We start from the raw sequence: 22,997 nt of genomic DNA on the forward strand, positions 1-22,997 counted from the left end.
TATAGGCCTGTATATAATATAGTTTATATATTATCATTATGTAGGTTTTGCGCCGCCGGTTGGGTTAGTTTATTGAATTAGTTTACAACTAAAACATAATCTTCAAATTGAAATAGATTGGGGGAAAGAAAATGAAATACCAAAAGGTTATTACGGGATTGTGCGATGCGTCCACAATAATGGAAACTATTCATATTACATGTATTTTAAAAAAAGCAGCTATTTTAATTTAAATTCAGAGTGTGTTCATAAAACATCAACACAACGAGATAAAAGTCATCTTCAGGAAAATTATGGTGTGCCCCACAATGTCTCCGGCTTAATATCTGCGGCAGGGAACCTGTTTCAAAAGAGCTTTTAAACAAACGCACGCGGGATAATAAAAAACAAGCAAGACGCGCAGACGCGCGTCACCGGAGTTGCCCTCGCGCACACATTGTTGGATTTCACGGCAGGAAATATGCGCATAATCTGCAACTTGAAACGCGCCTCGCAACACACCGCGCATGCAAACAGATGATCCGGGAGGAGACGCGCCTCTTACCTCCACGCACGACACGCAGGAGCCGCGCACGGACCCCGCCGCTTCTCACGCTGCGGCGCGGCGCGGAGCTCTGCCTCGGGGCCAAACCCGGAGGCTCCTTTTCATTTCGGGCGCTTATCGATTCCCCGTCGTCGTCGTCTCCGCGGGGGTGGGGTGGGGTGGGTGGGGTGGGTGGGGGTGAGGCGGTGACCCCCCCGCCCGGGCGCGCTGCCTCGACTCCCTAACGAGCTCCGCCTCGGACGCGCGTCCCAACTTCTCCAAAAACAAATACTTTTAGACACCTGTCTGTCTGCCTCCGCGTCTGTCTCCCCTCAATGTAAAGGGTTGGCAGTAGAAGTTCTTCAGTCGGTGGAGGAACAGTCAGTGCTTCCATCAACTCTCTGCACTTTACATTGTGTGTGTGTGTGTAAATATATATATATATATATATATATATATATATATATATATATATATATATATATATATATATATATATATATATATATATATTACACACACACTATATATTCATGCATACCCGGAACAATTTCACACTTTAGTCAGAATATGAGCTGTTGGCCGTGGGAGGTTCCTTATTGTTTTGTATTTTGCCATTTGATTTTCTGTTAATTATTACTTTATTATTGCCTTTAGATTTGATGTATGCTACTGTAATGGCACAATTTCCCCCTGAGGACAAATAAAGTGTCTGTCTATCTATCTATCTGTCTATTGGTCTATCTGTCTATCTATCATCTATCTTCAGTTTGGGAGACTTTTGATTATATCTATATATTTCCTTTGCCCTACTGTGTTTCTAACAGTCTCGCTACTTGAGTTTTTAAAGTACATCTGGATTCATAGTGTTTTGGTTAATCAGGGCCGGATCCATCAAAATGCTCATCGATGACTCTCCAGCTCCATATCCCTGTTAATGACTGACTCCTCCCGTGCTGTTCTCATTTTTAAATCCTAATCAGAATCTGCATGAGCATCATCTGCGGGGGGGGTGAAAGCCGCAGATGTACTTTATCAAGTATTAATAGAGGCTCTGTTAGATCAGGGCACTGGATACGACAAGTACTTTTGGCTTTTAACACTTTAGGTGCATTTAAGAGCAAGTTGCTTATAGTTTGAGTGGAGAATCTGAAATGTCCACGCGGTACTTTCACTTCCACTCGTCATTTTGAGCCATTTGCACATCTGGGTTGTTCTTCCACCGCTGGCTTTAGTTATTTCTTTGGTGAAGCAACATGATTCACCATCGGATTGTTTTCTTTGTGAAGGCACTCAAATTGCTACACATATTCAATAGGTGTTTTGGTTTCGTTGTTACCATTCTTATATTATTTCGGAAGCTCACGTCTGCGTGGACGTGGTAGGATGTTCCACTCCCAGCACTGGCAGATTTTAGGATTTATCTCACGTAGGGCGGAGACTCTGCCGCGATTCTGTTTGGAAAGATTGAGCCGCAGCGTCGGTCCATGAAGACGCTCTTTGTGTTTAGAAGAAGCCGAGGCAGCGGTGTCGTCAATGCGAATACCCAAATATAAAAACCACCCCGACAACGGTCACATTTTATGTGTGGACACGACAGCTCTCTCCACAACTCTAAGTGTTATTAAAAAATGTCATGTATTTTATTTGTTACCATTAAGCCCCGCTGGTCTGTTCTTAATTTCGATAATTTGACGTGACATAAATAAATTGGCGTGACAAATTCCTCCGTCTGCCTCAGTTTCTTGTATAAAGTTGCATCATCGCACGAGGACACATTTGAATGAAGTGAAATTACGGCGAGCGTGTAAGACGTGCTCGGGGGACCCGGTGAGAATGTGCCTCAATTCTTACCTCATCTCACACCATGAGTTTTGAATTTATCCCGCGGGCCGCCATTTAAAACGAATTCAAATCTGGCTTTGTGGCCTTTCCCATGACATGCACCGAAATATACCAATCTTGTCGTTACAGCCACACTACAGAACATCATCAGTCTTTCGGGGCGGGGAGCTTCAGTCATGCAGATGTGAAGGTTTCGGGGGTTTCTCTCAAAACCGAGCTGTCTTTTTTTTTTTTCTTTTTTTTTTTCTCTCTCGTTCTTTTGCCCTAAGCCCTCAAACCACATGCGATCATCGCCTGGTGTTCTGTCTCTGTGACGGTGTTATACAGTTTGGAGTCAAGCCGCTGTTTCCACAGCCGCAGACCTTAAAGGGATACTCCATTTTTGGAGGGGGGAATTTCACAGGAGCTAGGCTAGTTGATCCCCTCTGCAGCCATGCATTGCGCTAACACAGATAGCATGCAGCCGTCGTCGTCGCGGGATGAACTTGATGGTGACAATTCCGTCTGAATCTGGCTAAGACGGGCAATAAGAGAAGTGTCCCTTTAATGCTCAAACTGACACTGGAAATCGAGAGGGGGGGGGGGGTGGAGAGAGAGAGACTCCTCTGAGCCAGATTTACCCGTTGTGTATTTCAATTTGCCAAGTAGCACTCCAAGAACCTTATTAGCACAGAGCTGCCTGTAAATTAACCAAATTAAAAGGATGGCCGCTCGACGGCCCTTCAGCTCGTCAAGCGTCTTCACGGCTGATCCTCGCCTCTCCACGCCGCGTCGCAGCGCCGTCCCTGCAGCGGACGGCCTGCAGGCCTGGCCCGCCTCACGGCCCTGGACACGGCAGCGGGGAGGGATGGGGTATATTTAAAAAGCTCTCAGCGCTCCTCTTTGTCTTCTTCTGTAATTATCCTTTCCTCGGTTTCCAAAGAAAACGCTCTGGCTGATGTCATTGTGGTTTGCCCCCTCCCCCCACCCCCTCAACCCTGACCACTCTAATATTAATCCCATACATGAAGCGGCCTTCAAATAAATAAGGATTACGCTGAATTACACTTTGGTCCGTGCTCCGGTGTGTGAGCACGTCAGCGGCTGTCACCGCCGGTCAAGTCGTACAAGTCGCTCGTTATTCGCTCCTGACTTTGGACATGACACCGCTGCGCTGGAGCACCATGGAAAACGTCCCCGAGAGCGGGCGGAGCAGCGCTTCACGGGCGCTGCGGTCGGAGCGCTTTAACATGGAAGTAATCGCCGGCGCATGCATAAACACACGCGGCCGCAGCCTTAATCACAGGTGCAAGCGGGCCGATAAATTGCCGGAGCAGGTCTCTGATCAATTACGCGAAAAATCAATAGGGAGCTGCCACTAACCCGCCCGAGGGGGAAATCGGCCAAGAATGAAATTGGTGCGATAAAATGACTATGATGCCGTGAATGACATGCAAAGCAGCCGAGCTACATGCTAACGCTGCTGTCAGACCAACCCTGAGGTCACAACCCACACCAACTCAGTCCTAATTGGTCTACGGTGGCAAGGAGAGGGGGAGGAGAGGAGGGAGGCAGGCGATGGCAGGAGGAGAGGATAAGGACAGAAGGATAGGAGGGGAGGAGAGGATAAGGAAAGGATAGGGAGGGTGGAGAGAAGAGTGGAGGGATGAGGAGGAGGAGAGAAGGGGGAGTAGTGGAGTTAAAGAGCAGAAGAGCGGATGAAGGGAAGATTAGGGGAATGGGGGAAGAAGGGAAAGGGGGAAAAGAGAGCAAAACCCCCATATTATACTGTATGACGTAACAAAATGCAAAATAAAAATGTGCAAATAAAAAACAAATACGAATAAAGAGGTAGAGAAACGGAGAGAGGAGCAAACGGCTGATGGAGAAAATGATGCGGTCGACAACAGAAACAAACGGCATAAGAAAGGAGAAAGACATAATAGGCGAGAGAGAGAGAGAGAGAACCCCGATGAAAGGCGAGGGAGGGCTTAGGGTGGAGGGAGAACAGGGCTAATCTGGAATCAGGATGCAGGCGGCTGGTCATGTGTTGTGATTAGTTCCAGTGTTAGACGCGAGTGCGGCGTAGCACGAAGCCACAACATACACAACGCCGCCGCGGCGTGCAGGCGCGAGATGCCCGATTGGCCCTCGCTGACACCCGAGACGCTTAAAGCCGACCCCGGGTCTCCCCGGCAATAATATCCAGTAATATCCCGTCGCACCGGCCCCGATGTGCAAACATGCACCGTGGCGCTCGGCCGCTGTTTAAAGCACACAGGAAGCTGCGGCGCGGGACGACGCCCGACAAAGTGGAAGCGTATTGTACCAAGACCTCACTAACCCTTTGGCCTTTTCCACGGGAAACTAGTGGATCCACTAATCCACTGGTGAGGAATCGAGAGAGAGACAGAGAGAGAGAGAGAGCGTTGTATTTGTGAAGTGCTCATCTTATATTTAAATAGAATCAGAATAATCTTTATTGCCAAGTAGGTTTACACGAACAAGGAATTTGTCTTGGTGTTGGGTGTGTACATGAAACATAAATGTAAAACAATAAGTAAAATATTAGTGAAATATATAACAAATGTAAACTAAGGCTGTTTTGATTTTTTTGTATTTAAATAAAGCTGTACAGTTTGTGCAGGAATGTGCAAATGTTCAGTATAAAGTGTAACAGTATGTGCAATGTTCATAGATAAAGCCCAGAGAATGAGGAATGTGCATCAGATAGATGTTTAAATAGACGTTTAAATACAATATGAAAGCAGTACCCTATTCAACATCCTTTTATAGTAAACATATTTAAGGGGTAATCCGTATGATTATTTAGTTTGAAAAATAAATCTCATATTTCTCTGCCATTTTTCTGGTTTATTGTTTATTTTTTAAGTTTAAAGTATATTGCCATTCAATTTCTTCTATTTTAATATATTTTCATTTTTGTTATATATTTTTTAAATACATTATTTTCTGTTGCCTGTTTCATTCTGATGTAATTTACCTCCAGGGATGAATAAAGTATATATCTATTTATTTTTTTCTATGTATATATATCTCCTTTGAAATATAGTGGAATAAATACCCAAAGTCCTACTAAATGGAATTTCTCGTTAAAAAGAAATATTCCCCAAACTTGTACTTAAGTACAGGCCTTTCCACCCTGGTGTGTGTGTGTGTGTGTGTGTGTGTGTGTGTGTGTGTGTGTGTGTGTGTGTGTGTGTGTGTGTGTGTGTGTGTGTGTGTGTGTGTGTGTGTGTGTGTGTGTGTGTGTGTGTGTGTGTGTGTGTGTGTGTGTGTGTGATGGAGAGAGAGAGCGCCAGGGCGGGCGAGCGAGCCTGCGTGTGAATGAGTGTGTGTGTGTGTGGGGGGGGGGGGGGGTCTAATCCAGTCCCAGAGTGAAACTGTTGACATTTGTGCTTTTTCTTCCTTCATTATGTGACTGGGGCTGTTTTGCGCTGGATTAGCCACAAATCTCCCATGCAGCACATTCAGCATGCCACTAGTAGTTTAACTTCATTAATAATGGATGAACAGATTGTAATCCAAGAGGAGGAGGGCAAAGGCAGCGCTCGCCAAGCGCAGAGAGGAAGGGGGAGACAGACAGACAGACAGAAGGGGAGAGAGAGGGAGACAGACAGGAGAGAGAGGGAGCAAGGGAGAGGGAGACAGACAGACAGAAGGGGAGAGAGAGGGAGACAGACAGGAGAGAGAGGGAGCAAGGGAGAGGGAGACAGACAGACAGAAGGGGGGAGAGAGACCTGCGTTCCAACCTCCACGGTTTATTTTCTCAGCATTACTCTGTTGTCGAAAACATCTCGTGTGAAATCACATCAATACTTGTCTCGGCTCTAATTTGCTTGGAAGGTATGAGGTGTTTGATCCTGTGTGTGTGTGTGTGTGTGTGCTCTCCCCCAGCATCCTCCATTGATTGTGTTTGCTCATGCTTCCAGAGGTGGGCGGGGCCCAGGCCGTGGCCTAGCAGCAGGATAAGAGGGATTAGCAGGATACATATTCGGCGTCCTCGGAGCAGACGACCCGGCGGCAGCATCACCGGTAATGAAGACGGGGCGCGTCCTGGCGTCCGTCCGGACCGCGCCCCGTCCGGTTCCGTGCCGGCGTTTACCTGTTGCACTACGGGCGACAAGGTGAACGCTTCAAGGTTCAGTTTCGCCGCTTTTTCAACCTTGTCATGAATAAAACTCCGGTTTCCGTCATTTCCGACCTCGCCGAAACCTCCCGCTCGGCCGCAGCGTCTCACTGCGCTCAGTCGCCTTCCAACGGAGGAAGGGATTACGTTGAAATCGCCTTTCAGGGAAAACAAAACATTCATGAAAAAACTGGGAGATCACAATGTCTGACCGTCTTGATACGTCGTACGAAACGTTCACGAACCCAGCCTTCCCTCCGGTTCTTTCGGGGGTTTTATAGACTTTTTTTTTTTTTCTTTAACGCAAGAGACTAGAAACAGGAAGTTGCGTCGCTTCCCTCTGGGCAACCTGCCGCTGTAGCCCACGTGGCACTCCAGATATTGGCTGGCGATTTACAAAACTTTTCCGATAACGTGTGATATTTACTCTGATTTAAAACATATGGAAGCGTGAGGCTGCGGCGGAGCGGTCCCTTGAGAAGCTTTACTCAACTTTTAACTTTTTATTTTTTTTTTAATCAATTTTAACTCCTCACTCCTTCCCTGGAGGCAGAGGCGGAACATCTCTGCAATTACTTCAAATATTCCGCCCCCTCTCTTCTAAAGTGTGACCTGGACGGTGTAGTCTCTAGGAGAAGCAGGGTATGATATGAAATATATGAAGGGTTCAGGTTTAGGGCTCTAAATATAAATATAAAGAACCTTTTTTTCAGTCATCCTTGCCTCCAGGAACGGCAGATTTCAAACGAAAGAACATCATCTTCTGTGATCCACACAATGTCCAAAAACAGTCAATGCTCAAAATGTCGTTCAGCAAGTCACCGGACGAGCGTCCCGGTGCTGGAGCAGGAACCTGCAGCATGACAGTGATGTGCAGTAATTAGTAAGTTGATTAATGATCGTTATCGGGGCCTTTGTGGTGCTGGAGGGCAGAGGGCTGTAATCCCGCTGCTTCTGTCACAATCTGCCTCGGCCGAATAATTTAGGGAAGGCGGCGAGCGGCGGGGCGAGGCGGGCTTTGATCTGTGGACAACCTCCTCCCAGGAGGAGGGGGGCTTTAGAGACGGAGAGCTTCCTTTCTTTCTCTCTCTCTTTACCGTCTCTTTTCTCCTTCTTTTGTTCTGCAGCGTGGAAACAGGGATATAGCGTGTCAGTCTTGCACTGAAGCAATATTTGCATTTTGTTTTGAAGGCTGCTGCTGCAAACACAATGACTTGTTAAACAGTTGACGAGGCAATCAGCAACTCTATATCTTAATGAAAATATGGATTGTGATTTAATTCTTTAATTTTGCGGTGTAAAGACTTAAAAGCGCGTCCCTTTGTTTTCCCTCATCATTAATCGACGATATGCAGCGTTCATTAATGAGATGTTCTGCATCATAACCTGAGGTTGTTTTGGGTCGTTTCCGCAGCCAGACGATGTTTTTTTTTTTTTTTTAACAGCGGGATTAATTGAGTTGTGATTGAGACAGAGACGTTCACCGTCTATGAAGTAAGAGAGTGAAGCCCGACCCACACGACAAGATTTTTTTCAATCTTAACAGATGTCGCGAATGTGGGACCGCACCCGTAACCACACATCATGACGTGCACGTGTAATACCGTATTCATCTCATATCATGATCCATTGAATGGTGTCGGGTGTGCAGAGCCAGGATTTGCCCAAACAGCAGCAGCAGCAGCAGCAGCACACACACACACACACACACACACACACACACACACACACACACACACACACACACACACACACACACACACACACACACACACACACACACACACACACACACACACACACACACACTCGCTCTCTCTCTCACAGATCCAGAGTCCTGATCTCACGGAGCCACGCGAGACCTGACGGCGTGGGGCGTGACGGCGACAGATCACCAGAGTCCTGATCTCAAAAACCGGAAATCTCGGGCGATCAAACGCGGCTTTAGACTAAACAAACATGGCGGACGACGGGCTAGAAGCAGGGACGCTATTTTATGCACTATATTTTACAGAACAAAAAAAATAAAACAATGGATGAAGTGATGGCGACGGCGTGGGCACGGACTGGACGTGTTTGGCTCGTTCCGCGTACCATCTCGGCCCCCCCTGTCGACTCCGTCTTTCCCACGCGACGATCCGCCGTCCGCGTCCTCCGGTTTTGATGTGCTACGCAACTACGGACCGCCAGAAGGCAGAAATGATTCTCACTCCTTTTCCCCCGGATGTGTGTAGATGTTTTGGGGTGAGGTTTACATGCTGTGTCCCCTCCACCGTGATGAGCGGTATCAAGGAGGCTGCGTCGCCTGACGCCCCCCGTCTCCCCCCCCCGTCACGTTACCCGTCAACAGCTGCTCACCCAAATCATCTCCCAAATGACCCTGCTAGATGGGGTGCAGCGGTACAGAACACAGCGGCTTTGGGACCCGTCCATCGGGTTTAATCCACATCAAATGAAAGTCGTTCCTCACAGCTTGTACAGTGATAATGAAATATGCGCTCAGACTTCTAACAAGAGGCAAATGCTTCTTTGTGACTCGAGCTTTAGGTCTCAAAACCTAAAGATGAGAGATTCTTTCTCCAGCAAATCCGAAATCCACCGTAACTCCACCTGAGAGGGCTTTTCCGGAAAAAACGCCCCCGTTTCGCGACTTGTTGCCGATTAAGTTGAATCCCGGTTTACTATTCCGCTTCATTTTCTCGAGTCGACCCAAAAAAGAAGGCGGAGTGCTTCCTGTGCCGCCCGCGTCGCCGGGGGATTTGACAACAAGACGAGTCAGCAAAGCTTCTGTCAACTCATATTTGGAGATCAAAGTCTCAGTATAATGGGATAAGATCAGTTTTATTGATACTTGAGCGGGGAAATTAAGAGCTGGCACTCATGGGAGCCTGATCTGCGGGGATGTGTTGAGGGTTTACCAAATAAACCACGAAAATCAAAGCCACAACTGGGCAACAACAAGCAATAATTATTTCCCGCTAAGTGGTACACTAATTTAGGATTTAAAAAGCCATCATTAAAATTTAAGGTGCATGTTTCTAAGAGCAAATCATGTCATTTGAATCCATTTTAACCATAAATACTGTACATATTTATTTACTTATTATTGTATAGACGTGACAATGTCATCACCAACTTATGAAGTCATACCTTTACCGTCAATTTCATTTAGTATTAAAAAAAATCCACCATTGGAATTTAAGGTCCGTGATTCTGAAAACAAGTATTACAGTTTGAGTCTTTGTTGAAAAAATGTTTTTACTATGCTTATTTAACTTTTTATGCAAATTACGGTATAAATATGGCATCATCCTGAGGGAATTTGGAAGTCATAAGCTTAATTTAATTTAGGATTAAGAAAACGCGCAACATAACAATATGAGTTAGTCGTTTCTCAGAGGAGCTAATGAAGACGGTTCATTTATTGTCCTGGAACAAGAAATTCATTTTCCATAGCTTGTGCGGCAGCTCAAAACGAACCTGATTCTCAGAAACAGATCTTGATTCCAATTAAACTACCCGACACAAAGTTTATTATTACCGCTGAATCTGACATAATCACCACTATTAATGCCGAATAATGGCAAAGGGGCCGAGTTTGTTAGTCAAGGGGACCTTGGCAGTGTCTGTTTGGTTCTTAAGCCGCTGGAAACCCTGTAATTGCTCTGTCACAGTCCGGGCTTTGATGTGTGAGGTGCCACATTGCCGCAGATATACGCTTAATGGGCTAAGCTCGGGTGATGTCATAGTTCAATGTAAAGGCGGCCGCCGGCCTCGTAAATAATGCTTAAAATTGTTTCCAAGTATGTCTTTCGAGTCACGGCAGGAGGGGTGGTGGGGGGGGGTTCAGGCCGGCATGCCGCGAATGTCACAGAACATCTATAAAGTTTCCGTTGTGGCGATGGTGACCATCACAGAGCAAACACCAGGAAATAAATGCCGGCGAGGCTTGGGAGTCACTGTTCTCGAATTGCACCCTCACTGAAAGTAAAGAGCAATGTCTGAGAAAACAATACTCATTTAAGTAATTCACACCGCACCGCTCCGCAACAGGAGGAGGACTTATTTGATGAAACGCTGTCCGATTCATGAACATGCGTGCGACCGTTCGGCCGCGGCCGGGAACCGCGCCAGTCCACCGCCCTCTCTCAGGAAGCAGAATGAAAAGTTGCTTCAGTTCGTCAAACCTGCATTATTATGTTTCTCAACTTGCAATTGAAAATTGAGGGTTTGCATTTTGAGTGGAAGTTGAGAAGCAATTTTTCAAAAGCGGTCCATTGACCCCAGTCCAGTCCTTTGAGTGTACCCTAACACCAGCAAGCAGGTTAGTGACACTGTGGTGGAGCTTATGGTTGCTATAGAGCACACAAGCCGCTGCCAACATCATACCTGTGATGTATTCGGTGTCTCTTTCCGCCCTTGTCGCGCCTCCCCCCGGCTCACCCTTTTCCATCCGCACCATCTGACACTTTCCTCTAGATCAGCCCTCCAAAAAAAGACACGGCGGCGACGGTGAGGTTGACGTTATCACGAAAGGTATATTTCCGTGGCGACGGCCTCAATTGGATGCCGGCGCTAATTCCAAAACACAGAGTCACATCTGGTTTCCCCGCCGGCCGCAAGCGGAGCGAGCCTGCCGACATGGAGCGCGGCTGCAAGCACCGGCGGGGAGCGAGCGCTTTCCGTGTCTAGCGGGGTTTACACCGCATGCGGTGCGTCGGCCAAGGCCACATGGGTCCTGGAGCCGAGCCCTGGTCTAATGTTACAATTAATCGCAGAGCTGTCATGACTGGTGTTTGGCTAACGTGAAACACATTGGCTTTGACGCGAAAGCCCAGATCGTTGATAGACACAATTAGAAGTGTTAAATCTCGATCCAAGGCCTTTACGCTGTAAGGCTGTATACAGAGCTACACTATATTACAGCCCCCAGCCCAAAGTTAAAGACCATAGCAAGCTCCAGACGACAGTGAGTTCCCAGGACAGACTGGAGGTTGGGCTGAAGGTTGGCGTCAACCAGTGGTTCTCAATGTGAGGTCCCTCAAAAGCTCCCAGGGGGCCCCCGGCAAAATGATTGATATTGAACTTCACCGTTATTTTAAAGACAAGACGTTGGCACTAAATCAAATCTAACAATACAAATGTTCTTCTGAAATGGGCTCTGTGGCCCTATGTGCATCAAATTCAGGGTAGTTGATATGAAAAAGGTTGAGAATCGCCGAGGTAAACCCTTCGTTGGACCCATCCCGGCAAAGCACCATGTGTGCAAAGAATCAATATCGAAATAAAAACAAATTGACACTGAAAAAAAAAAATCTGTGATTCAAGCTAAATTCTCTTTCAGTGGGATGCCAAAGCTTTGCTTGGTAAGATTTCTTTAAAGAAGTCAATACTAGTAAATCTTGACATGGAACTTAGAGTCTTATAAAATAGTGCCAAAAGCAAGAGTTTGGACAGAACATTTTACCCACAAGGGTAAATCAAAGTGCTTTAAATAAGTGCTTTATTTCCTTTAAATAAGGAAAAATATTGAAATCCCCCCTTTCAGAGTGGAGAACATCAGCAGTCTTTACTTATTTCACCAAGAAAGAAAAAAAATCCTTGTGTGATAAGGAGAAGTGGAACTTGTACAAAAATCTGAAATATTGTTTATTTTCATGATGTTATGGCTTGAGTGGAATGTGTCGTCCTTCATAACATCCCTCTTGTATCCTTATTCCACATTTAAGACACGTGTGAGTCGTGGCAGTGCAATGTGGGTCACGCACACACACCTCTCCAGGCAGGTCCAATGCCTTGCTGAAGAGCATTGATTATGTCATTGGCCCCTTGATTTCCATTGGAGCGCTTGTGTAATGAGATAGTTGTGAAGGACAGCAGAGGAGTGTGAGCAGAGGTGTCATTACAGGACTGATAAGGACTCATTTGATAGATCACACCAGCGCGCTGCGTCCCTCGCTGCACATGACTTCATCTCGCATGTCTTAGAAGACAAACAGCCAGAGCTCCTCGGGGCCTCCCGCGGCCGTTGCTTCATCTTCCCCTTGATCCTCGCACGGGCGTTTTCTCCGTCTCCAATAAATTCGGCACAAACAAAAATTCACTTAATTCAAAAGTAGTTTGGCGCGTCGCTGGCTTACACACCGTTTTCACGGGATTCGGCTGCCGCCGGCCTCCGGGCTGACCTTGTGTCTTCGGAGTTGAAATGAACAGTCAGGAGTGGAGATGTCCGATGACTTAGGCCAAGTGCGAGGGGCCGTGTCGCTGATGAATGGGACTACCGGGGTTTTTCAGGAAAGAGGGTCCCTGAACGGAGAACCAAGCTGCAGTTCATTGTAACAGACTACACCGGCTTTGGATTTCCATAATGTGGAAATCGCATCATGGTTATTGTTTTGAGGGAATTGTCAAGTGCTTTCAGAGCAACACTGCGGTTAATTTGCAGACTGAAATGTTGAAATCCACTCCTTCATCATCCACTACTCGTTTATGATCGAAGCAACACTATTTTCAGTGGACAATAAAAAGGAATATAACAGCCTGTGATGTGGTTATGAACTCAGGACAGGACATGGCATAACCCTGGCAGGCCAGAGACGATCTGTTAGTCATGTTTATATCATCTTTTATTCGTCCTGACACTTATTATGAGAGAATATCCAGTCTGTACATGTCAACATCTGCACGTAGGTATGACTTCACTTGGGACCTCTTACGTGGAATGTGTTAAATCCAGCGGATGGGAGTGTATTTCAGAAGTGGATTAACTGGGACCTTCCATCCTTCCAGCTCGGCTCAGGACAAACAGTGATGGAGACTTTGGAAGGCCTCGCATGAAGGGATTTGGCTCCCACAAACAAGTTGAACTAGTTTAGAAAAGTCGCTAAAGACGTGATTACACACAGACGTTGACGTGAATTGTGAATCTGAACATGTTTTGATCCTGTTGAAAAATGAACCGATTGGGATCCTGCTGATATTTGCTGTTTCAATTGGAAGTCTGCCATCGGATGATGTCTCCCGTGGTCTTTGACTTATTGATGTCTAGTTGTCTGGGGACGTCTTCAGTCAATTATATTAATACCAAAGAAATATTTTTGAAAAGCTCAATGTTGAATCATTCTGACATTTAAATATTCCTCACACATCTTCATGTATATTAGGATACACATATAGCTAGGCCTATAAATATCAGTAATAGCTCATTAGATTAGTAGTATTTAGTATGACAAATGGCCTTTGACTATATTCACCACTGAAATCACAATTATTTTGAAGATTGTTGATGGCTCAATATTAAAAGGTGGTGAAATGATTGTACGGACTATATTCCTGCATTATTTTAAAATATTGAATGGCCATCTTTGCTAAAGGAGTGGGGTTGAGCGTATGAAATTAGGCGTAAAGAGCTTTGGAGAGACCTAGTCCGCTGTGATGGGAGGGTAAGCCAGGTTGACAGACCCTGTAACCTGCAGCATCTCTGAGGCTTGGCCCTTTCAGACCAACACGGTCTTAACCTCCTTGGCGTTTCACCGTGGCGACGGCACACACTGTACTGATCACCGGACCAGAGGGCCAGTCCAAATACTCAGCAGGTCAGTCGGGCGCCCGTATTAACAGAAAGCAAGGCTTTGTCACCAATCCCACTCAACTTGGAGGATCTTTAGGGGAAAACAATCGATCAGCTCCTGACTCCATAACTGGACATAGAACCACGAAGCAGAAATACTCAGAGGATCCACTTTACCTTTAGCTCCGCCATTCTATCTCTCCCTGCTGTTAAATAGAAAAGCCAAATAACAGCAGATTGGAGACGACAAACACAGAGAGATATTGACCTCAACTAACATGCCTTTGATAAACATGCCGTGCCTGCCAGGGAGCCAGCACCGGTACTTCTGGGGACTTTGAGATGTCGTCAAGTCAGCATCGCATTTCAATGACAAAGAAATCATGGAGTTTTTATATCAAAGGATAGAAGAAAAAAACAGTGAAGAGGAATGGATTCATTGCCCCCTCCCCGCCGCATCAGAAAAATCAAAGACAAAGGAAGATTTTCAAAGGAAGCACCTGCTCTGCTCTCTCCCGACGCCCAATTAGACCGCGGCCCAATTAGCTCAGCGTTCAGAACACAGATCCCTTCGGCTCCTCAACACGCCCAATCAAAGAGGGAGCGGAAGCTCAAGCAGGATCATGGTCTCATGTTCAATATTGTCTACCATACACTAAGTGAGAAAATCAGTTATTTCACTATTTGAGTGAAAAGTTGGCCTGAGCAGTCGTATAGTATGGTGCAGAAGATGATGTGTAATGTATATTTTTATCACATATGACGTGCGTGAAACACTGCGTGGTCCTGCTGAACCCGCCCACCCTTAAATGTGTTACTGCAAAGCAGCAGAAATACCTCTTCATCCTCCCTTTCCGCATAGGTTGAATCTAAAATCAAAGATTCTCATTTAGCAGTTGGAAGTTTGAAGTGTGGCAATATATTTTTCCTGTATAAGTTATGCATAACTGTGGATTGACTGTCTGTCTATTCAATTCGCTGTAACAGTGTCGCTTTATAAAGCCCTATTTTAAGGTAGACAGAAGCTTGCAGGTCGACCAGCTACTGAACAGTTAGACATGAGTTTAAATGTTCCGTCCTCCTTGGTGCCTACGCGTGTGCATCTAGCACCGCTGCAGTGCACTAAAGGGTAAAAGGCTGTTGGACTCTGAGAAGGTCATGCTTAAGACTTCTTTTTTTACCCTGTCTGCTGTCAGCGTGGGGTGAAGCGACCGGCATCTCCTGCCAGCTCAATGGCTAGAAGAGTCACCCTGCTTCCCTGCCGCCACGCGGATCATCATCACTGCGAAGTCCTACTAAAAAAGCAGTGATTTTGCTCCAGCTGTGCACTGCGCCTGCTGGTTTAAATGCTGGGAAAGGACTGTTACTTTCTGAAACTTTAATTTCCAGCTCCAAACGATTGTTTAGTGAGAGGAAGTTCAAGGACCGGGGAGTTGGGTGCAGAATAAAACATGCATTCTATGGCACGTGGGGGGTGGAGGGGTCTTTTGGGTCACGCCCGGCCTCTGCGGTCGGGTGGGTGCTGTGGGGACGTCCTTGGCGTTTGGAACTGTAGCCATGGGGGTGGGGGTCGGCGTCTGCTCTTGTCTCTGGGGTGAGATGGCTGGTGTCCGGTGAGTGGGAGGCGGCCTCCCGTTGTTGCACCTGGCTGTCCGGGTATCGGTTCTCTGGCTCTCTCGGTGCGCGGAAATTCTTTGCCGGCGGGCCAGGACCACACAATAGGCCTAGGGTTTGCAGGACGGGTGGGGTGCAAGCTATGGGTAAGGATGTGGTGTGCGGCTCCATATCTGGCCCGTCGCTTATCTGCCATGTCAAGGAAACATGGTGGTGCGTACCGTTACAAATGTTCATTTTAACACGCTAAATGTGCTTTTGAACTACAGAGAATCAGGAAGGGAGTGGGAGCGGAGCGTGTGCATGCAAGATGCCCGGGGGACAGCACACGACCAGTATTTGTCCTGCCTGATCTGTCCCTCGTGCTCCCTGGGACTGGTGTATGCTCCTCGGGACTGGGCGTGGGTGTTGCTCCGTGGGCTTCCGGCTTCTCTAGGGTCTGGGGGTCTTCTGTGGCTGAAGGGCGGGGGGCTGGGGGCTTTACTGCTGTCGTGGGGTTCATATGGCTGTGGGACTCAGGGGTGGCTCCGGGGCCTTTTACGCTGCTTGGAGGTGCTACAATATCATATCAACCTCATACACCAGAACCAATTGGGACAAGTCCTGTACACACACGCACACACACACGCGTGCGCCCACACACACACACACACACACACACACCCCACCAGCACCTGCTTTGAACACACGCCAACACCCTCTTGGTTCCGTCCCTCTCCTTTCCTCCCTCCTTTACTGCCATAACTATGACAGGAAAAGGCCACGTGCCCGATTACTGTTCCAGTTTTCCAGGACCTAATTAACTCTGTTTTGTTGATACATGTTGTCCCTCCCATATTGTCGTCATGCATGTACATGTTTTGTTTGTTTGTTTTTCCATGTACATGTTGTTGTATGTTTCGATGTTTATTTGTCTCAGCCGTGGTGATTCTCCCCTCATGGAGTAGTAATGATGATTAGTTGTTTAAAGACCAAAACATGGTAAGATGGTTCTCCAAAGAGGGGGATTGGTGGCGGTCTGGTTTAACAAAAAGCTGTGCTCTTGTCATCAACAGGACAGGGTTATTGCAGCATTTGTTGATGATTAGAGAATGAATAAAGAGTTTCATTGCAGGTTGAGAACTTGAACTCCACTTGCAGACTAACTCTGTCCTTGATGCAACGGCACAAATGCTCTCTGTTGTATGCTTAGCATGCTGACAGCAAAAAAAGGTGCATTCTTTTCAGCCATCCAATTGATTTCAACGATGTGCACAATGGGCACAACTGTGAGAAGCCGTGATTTGCAGATCGCAATAGTAATCACTCTTTTGCAAACACTGGATTTCAAAATGATTGCTATAGAGCTTTGAATTGGGTCATGGAAACGGGGATCTCTCAGGAATCGTTGGCAGTAGCAAGAGTGTAATTTGTGTCAATATTCCAGTGGATGAGTTTGATGCCACATATGCAGTAAAAATGCTAACATTAGTAAAGTGCTCTGGTAGCTATTGCTTCTATACAATCGGAGGCTACCAGGGTTGACAGGGAAAAGACTCAAGTGCTCCTAGCCGCTTCTGCTATTTCCTCATTACTCTGCTTTAGAACAACAACCCCAACCCCCTGCTGAAGCCCTCACCCACAAAACTCTTTTTACAAGGTGAGAAGTGTTGGTTCTAACAACAATTGAAAATGGAGCTGGTGGATCAGCTGCAGCCATCAATCATACTTTGATCAGTCTTTGTCACCCGGCCCCGCGCCAACCCTCACACCCCATGCCGGGCGCGTCGTCCCTTGGAATGCTGGGTAATCAAGGACGACGAGGGCCAGCCTCGCGTCTGATTACCGGCCATGTTTGGAAGAAGGGAGGGTTGTCGTGACTCACGTGACTCTGTGTTTACAGTGCGGTAGAGGAAAGTAGCTGGCATTCACATCCACGGTACATGAACTTCCAGTGACAGATCAGGTGATCATTGTCGGATGCCAACATTACAAGTTAGCAGCGCAAGGGCAACAGAAGTAAAAAAATATCCTTCTGGCCCGATAATTATATTGGTAGGTGCGCAAGAATGATACAGTAATCTGTTAACAGAGGGGTTCTTAGTGAGGCAAGAGGAGCCAGAGGGGGTTAAGGTTTTTGTCCCAATAAGAAGGGAAGATTATCCAGTGAAAGTAGAGGCTTGCGGCAGCAGAGGGGGGTGGGGTGGTTGAAGGGGACCGATCTAGGAGTTGAAGAGTTTTCCATATCTTGTTTCCAGTAACAACAGGAGGTGGCCGTTTGTGTATCCCTGTTGTACTCATGCGGGATGGCGCTAAGATCAATCCATTATGAACTTAAGTAGGCAATACGCCACAAACAATGGAAGCACTTTCGGACGAGGACCACAGGGGAACATCTCCCCAAACACTGCGATCAGTGCACTCCCTTCATACACCGCGCAACCAAGAACTCCATGATCAACCATGATGCAGCCAACCATGTGATATCTGGATGGACTGCAGACAGTGGGAGGTTGGAACTGATGAATAGTTAATATTGTGGGTTTTGAACGCTGTCTTTTTCTCAGTTTTCTAAACGTGTCATTTTCCTCCAAGAGCTATGCTTCTTCGTAAGCGTACTGGCATCTTTACAGCGGAGGTTATGTTACACATCCTTTTCCAGAATACCAATCCATACAGCCGTCTTCTTTGACCGGTTCAATCCAAGAGTTTTTCAGTCAAAGTGTCTCTTCTTTAGGAGACCCTGCCGTCATCTCAACGCCCAGGCCAGACTCAAGACTTATTGTTCCACATATATTTTGAACAATTTACTTATCCTAAACAAGACAAAGTTGTAGTGAAAATGATGCTTGAGCTAAATCAGCCATATCAAGAGATAACATTGAGGGAATGTGTACGCGAAATACATCGATTTGAGTGTTACCAACGTATATTTTCAGGGACGCTAACCTCAATTTAAATAAAATTTAAAAAGCAGCAATGCTGCATTTTAATTCTCAGATTAATCTTGAACGGGAGCGATATATGGAGACCATGTCATAGAGGTGATGGAGATCTCACATCTAATCTGTCTCACAACCAGCGCCGCTTGGTATTAGGCGCAAATCCTCTTCCTGAAGATCGTACGCCGCACAAATGGAAATTACATCAGAAAATTCCTGCTCATTTATTATTCTTCATAACCTCCTCGCTACAGGTGATGAAAAACCGACGACGGATGGGCGAGTATATCACACGGGAGTGGCGTATATACCAATCAGAGGCAGTGAACTGGAACGGACCGGGTTTAATACCGATCTGCTCCCGAGTCCCCTCTAATTCAATAACATTATGCTGTGGATTTTTTTTTTTTTTCCAGCCGCCCTATTTCGGGCTAACACGTTGGTTGCCTGTTGAGTTGGAGGCAGGTGTGGAGGCGTTGAGAGGTTTGAGAACGCAGCCAAACAAATGAGACCAAACATACCAAGAAATAGTCCAAGATTCAATTATTCATATGATTAATTGAATGTGCTCTGTTCTATTATAAACTGCTGTTATGTCTGTGTGGATATTAAAATATTTCTGACTTAATATTTTGGGAAGTGATACGAAAAGATCCACCATATGCCTGGTCTACGGTCACACAACGTTTGAAGTCCCATTAAAATGAATAAAGCTGCTTTTAATGGATACTATCCAGTTTTAAAACCATGATCCTTAAATTTCATTTAATTTATTCTGTCTGTCTTTCTTGCTGGCTTTCTCCCTGTCTGTCTATTTTTCATTCTGTCTATCAGTCTGTCAATCTGTCTGTGTGACTGTCTGTGTTCTGGTCCGTCTATCTACGTATATATGTCTGTCCATCTGCCTGTCTGTCAAAAAACAAGACAGACTTTATTAGGTCAAGAAAAACGTTCCGATCGTCCCAATTTCAATGTGATATGTATACGTCTTGATCAAGAGATTATTAAACGCGAGCAGAGATGGTAAAACTAGACGCACATTTTCCTAAGCAGCGAACATCTCCTTCACATTTAGAAAACTCTTTATTTGGGGATGAAGTTTCTGTGATTCCCTTACAACGTCAGAGCAGAACTAACGTCATTACGGAGGAATGCAGCTTCACCACACTGTACCCACTCTATCATCTCACCCTCTGCTCCTCAAGGCCATGCCACCTTCTGGGGCGTAATCAAAACAAAATTGCAATGGATCCTTCTTACCTAAATTCATGTGTGTGTTTGGGGGTTTCACCACTGCGCCCCCCACCACCCCTCTCCCCCGGCTGCAGTTGTCAACTTTACAAAGTGACGCAGGAGTTTAGGAGATGCACGTTTGATAGCTGAGAACCGTCCTTCCCTCTGGAAGCCATTAAGAAGTATATAAAGTGCCCTCCTAGCAGTTTGATTTGTAGTTAGAAGGTTAACCCCTCAAACGTCTGCCTGCAGCTCCACTGAATTTGAGACCCCGGCAGTGAATGATTGTTTCAATGTAAATGGCCCATGAAAGCCCCTCTATTACTCCTCTTTTGGCTCTTGTCCTGTGCTATTATAAATTTTACAACAGACTCCCGCTTTTCAGGATGTGGCAGCAGTGAACTGTCGTGGTCTCCAGCGGTTGTCTCCCATGTCTTTTTCAGCAGACGTAAAGATGTTTCTATTTGCCTGAAGGGATGGAATAAGAAATCACTCCATCGTCTCATATTGACGCCTATGGGTTGGACGTCAAACAATGGACACCATTCCATATCGTTTTATGTCTTTATATCGAGGTGAATATTATACTTGGACTAGAGAAAGGCCCTCTCTTCTGGAGCAGCAACAGATATCACTTCCTGTTGCAATAAATCTGTCATTTTCCAGGTCAGGGATTTGATCGTATGTGACATCATTGTGGATTCAACCATCAGTACCCTGGCCAATAGTCATTATATCAATATGAAAGTAATAAATTTGTCTAAATATTGATATATAAATGTTTTTTGTGGGTGTTTTATATGCGTTCCTTTCTGGCGATATGTCACGAGAGCGGGCCACAGGTCTTGGATCCGGTGCTTCTCTCCAGGCGGTGTGTCAACATGATATCGCCGCTTGTGCCTTTAGAAGGGCAGCGCTGTCGGAGCCCGGCGCTGGTGTTGGCCGAGGCCAAACGAGCGGTCTGGTGTTGAAACCGGCAGCTGTCTCGGGGTTTGGAGTAAAGAGATGACACCCCCAGCGGTCACACTCAGACACCAGCTGGGTCTGGAGCCTCAGAGAGAATGCCTTTCACCTCCTCCTCCTATCATCCTTCCCTCCCTCTCCGTCTGTCCTTCTCTCCTTCCCCACAACCACAAAAAAGAAGGTTTTTCGCTCTTTTAAACTCTCCCTCCACCCTGTACTCCACTCTTGTCCTTTTGACCGCTGATTCCAATTTCGAGTTCTAATCTTTGAAGTAGGATCGCCTACAGGTCCCAGAATTTCATCAAACTGTGTCAGGTTTGTTTTCCTTCTGATCCATTGATTTGTTTTGTTTTTTCTTGCTCACTTCAGGTGAGAGAGCTGTCGTTCTTTTTTGTGAACGTTCATCAATATCGACCACAACGGCGGGAAAGGCAGCCACCGACAATGCAAAGCACAAATACATTGAATGACTGTTTCTTAAAAAATATGTGCCAGCTAAGGTGCCAGGAGAGTATCAAATGTGAGATTTTTCACCAAAAATATTTTGCGGATTATCACTTTAAGTACTAGCCAATACCCTACATCGATACAATCCATCACTTTGACGGGTCACTGTAGACGTTAGACTGTTCATTTGGGGTCCCAAGAACATATGGATTGATATATGACCCATTTTAGTGAACCAGCAACAACACTGTTCTATATGTGACTGTTCTATATGTAAACAACACGCAATGGGTTTTTTTTTGGTGTTTTTGTTTTCTTTTTCATATTTTTAAGTGGCTTTTAAAAATATCTGACCGGTTCAATACGGTTTTGTATTGGGGATACTCTCAAATACCGACCGGTTTTTGATCAATATCTCGTACTAGTATCGGTGTGTCTCTAATTATCTTCCACATTGATGCTTCCTACGTCTCTTGGCCATATCACATTTCTTCTTTTTTCCAGTCCCTCACTCGTCTAAACTCCGTACTCCTCTCTCTGAAGTCTCCCTCTCCCTCTCTCTGTCTCCCTCTCTCTCGCTCTCCCCCCTCCCTCCTCTCCAGTTCCTTCTCTGTGACACACAGCTGACTTGCCGCCAGGTTTTTCCCGCCGCCCTGATCGCTGTTCTGTGGCGAAGCAGCTCTCCCCTCTCTAATGGCTTCATGCTTTCATGCTTGGCTCTTGGCTCGGGTGGAAGTCAACTCGAGCAGAGAATGAGGCTCTTAAGAGCTGAGATGTTTAACGAGTACTTCAAGAGAGGCAACGCTGCTGGAGTGGGGGAATTTTTCAGTCACAAACAAGTGGGCTCATATATAACAAAATAAAACTTGAAATCATGTCATTTATATGTGATTCATGAACGTACGACATTGGTGTATGTTTGCTCAGATGCATACAACGTACCTTGAGCGGAATATATACTGTACTAACAGAACATAATGGCATATAATGTAAGAAAACATAAGCCGCATACTATAGTATGTGCAACATATGATTCTTACAGACCTTTTTTCATATGGGAGATTTGGCTTTTACGCTGTTGCGTTGGTGGTATTTGAAAATATGTTATACGGTTGCGTCAAACAGCTAAAGACCAGCCGTAGCGTAAAAGTAACTTCATACAAGGCAGGGTGTACATGCTTATTCTGTATATACACCTATATATAGCAGGATGGGGGTATGATAGGTGTTGCCAACATCATACACTTCTGATACAAAGGCTAGTGTTTTTTTCTGATCTCTTATCTATCTATCTTATCTTTAGGTCACGGCATCGTGCAGAGGTTTAAAAGATCTGTGTTATTCTAAATCCCATTATTGTAAAAGTAGTTCCACCACTCTATTTCTACGTCATTAACATGGCAGTCATCTCTTCGTTTAGGAAGGTCTAGGTGTTGTAGCACACTAGGCAGAACCATATGTATTACTACAACTATTAATTATTATAATATTGCGTGTGGTAATGAAAACCGCATGCATCCGGTCCAGGTAAACCTCTTAAGCTTATTTTGTTTTTACACTCTTCCCTGCTCTTATTATCTGGCTTCTGAAATGTTTCATTAGTCATAACTAAGTGCAACGGTCCAACTTGAAGTGTGGAGCTACATTTTTAGCTGCGAGCGAGGAGTAGTGGCTTTGATGAAGGCTCCAATGCCTCTAAAAGGTTGCAGAAAGGGAAAAGACTGCCTTCAGATGTCATCTGGTAAAAAAAAA

The 22,997-nt window shown here is 45.9% G+C and overlaps 1 protein-coding gene across 1 annotated transcript in view; it reads right to left on the reverse strand.

Moving 5' to 3' along the window:
• pitx2 (paired-like homeodomain 2) overlaps positions 1 to 609 on the reverse strand; it is a 10,857-nt gene extending 10,248 nt beyond the window's left edge. The window contains exon 1 of the mRNA XM_080007791.1: positions 545 to 609. The gene's annotated coding sequence lies outside the window, so the exon portion shown is untranslated. The remainder of the gene's footprint in view (positions 1 to 544) is intronic.
• Positions 610 to 22,997: the final 22,388 nt, after the last annotated feature.

The sequence above is a fragment of the Zeus faber genome (genome assembly GCF_960531495.2).
Source record: "Zeus faber genome assembly, chromosome: 10".
Lineage (NCBI taxonomy): Eukaryota > Metazoa > Chordata > Actinopteri > Zeiformes > Zeidae > Zeus > Zeus faber.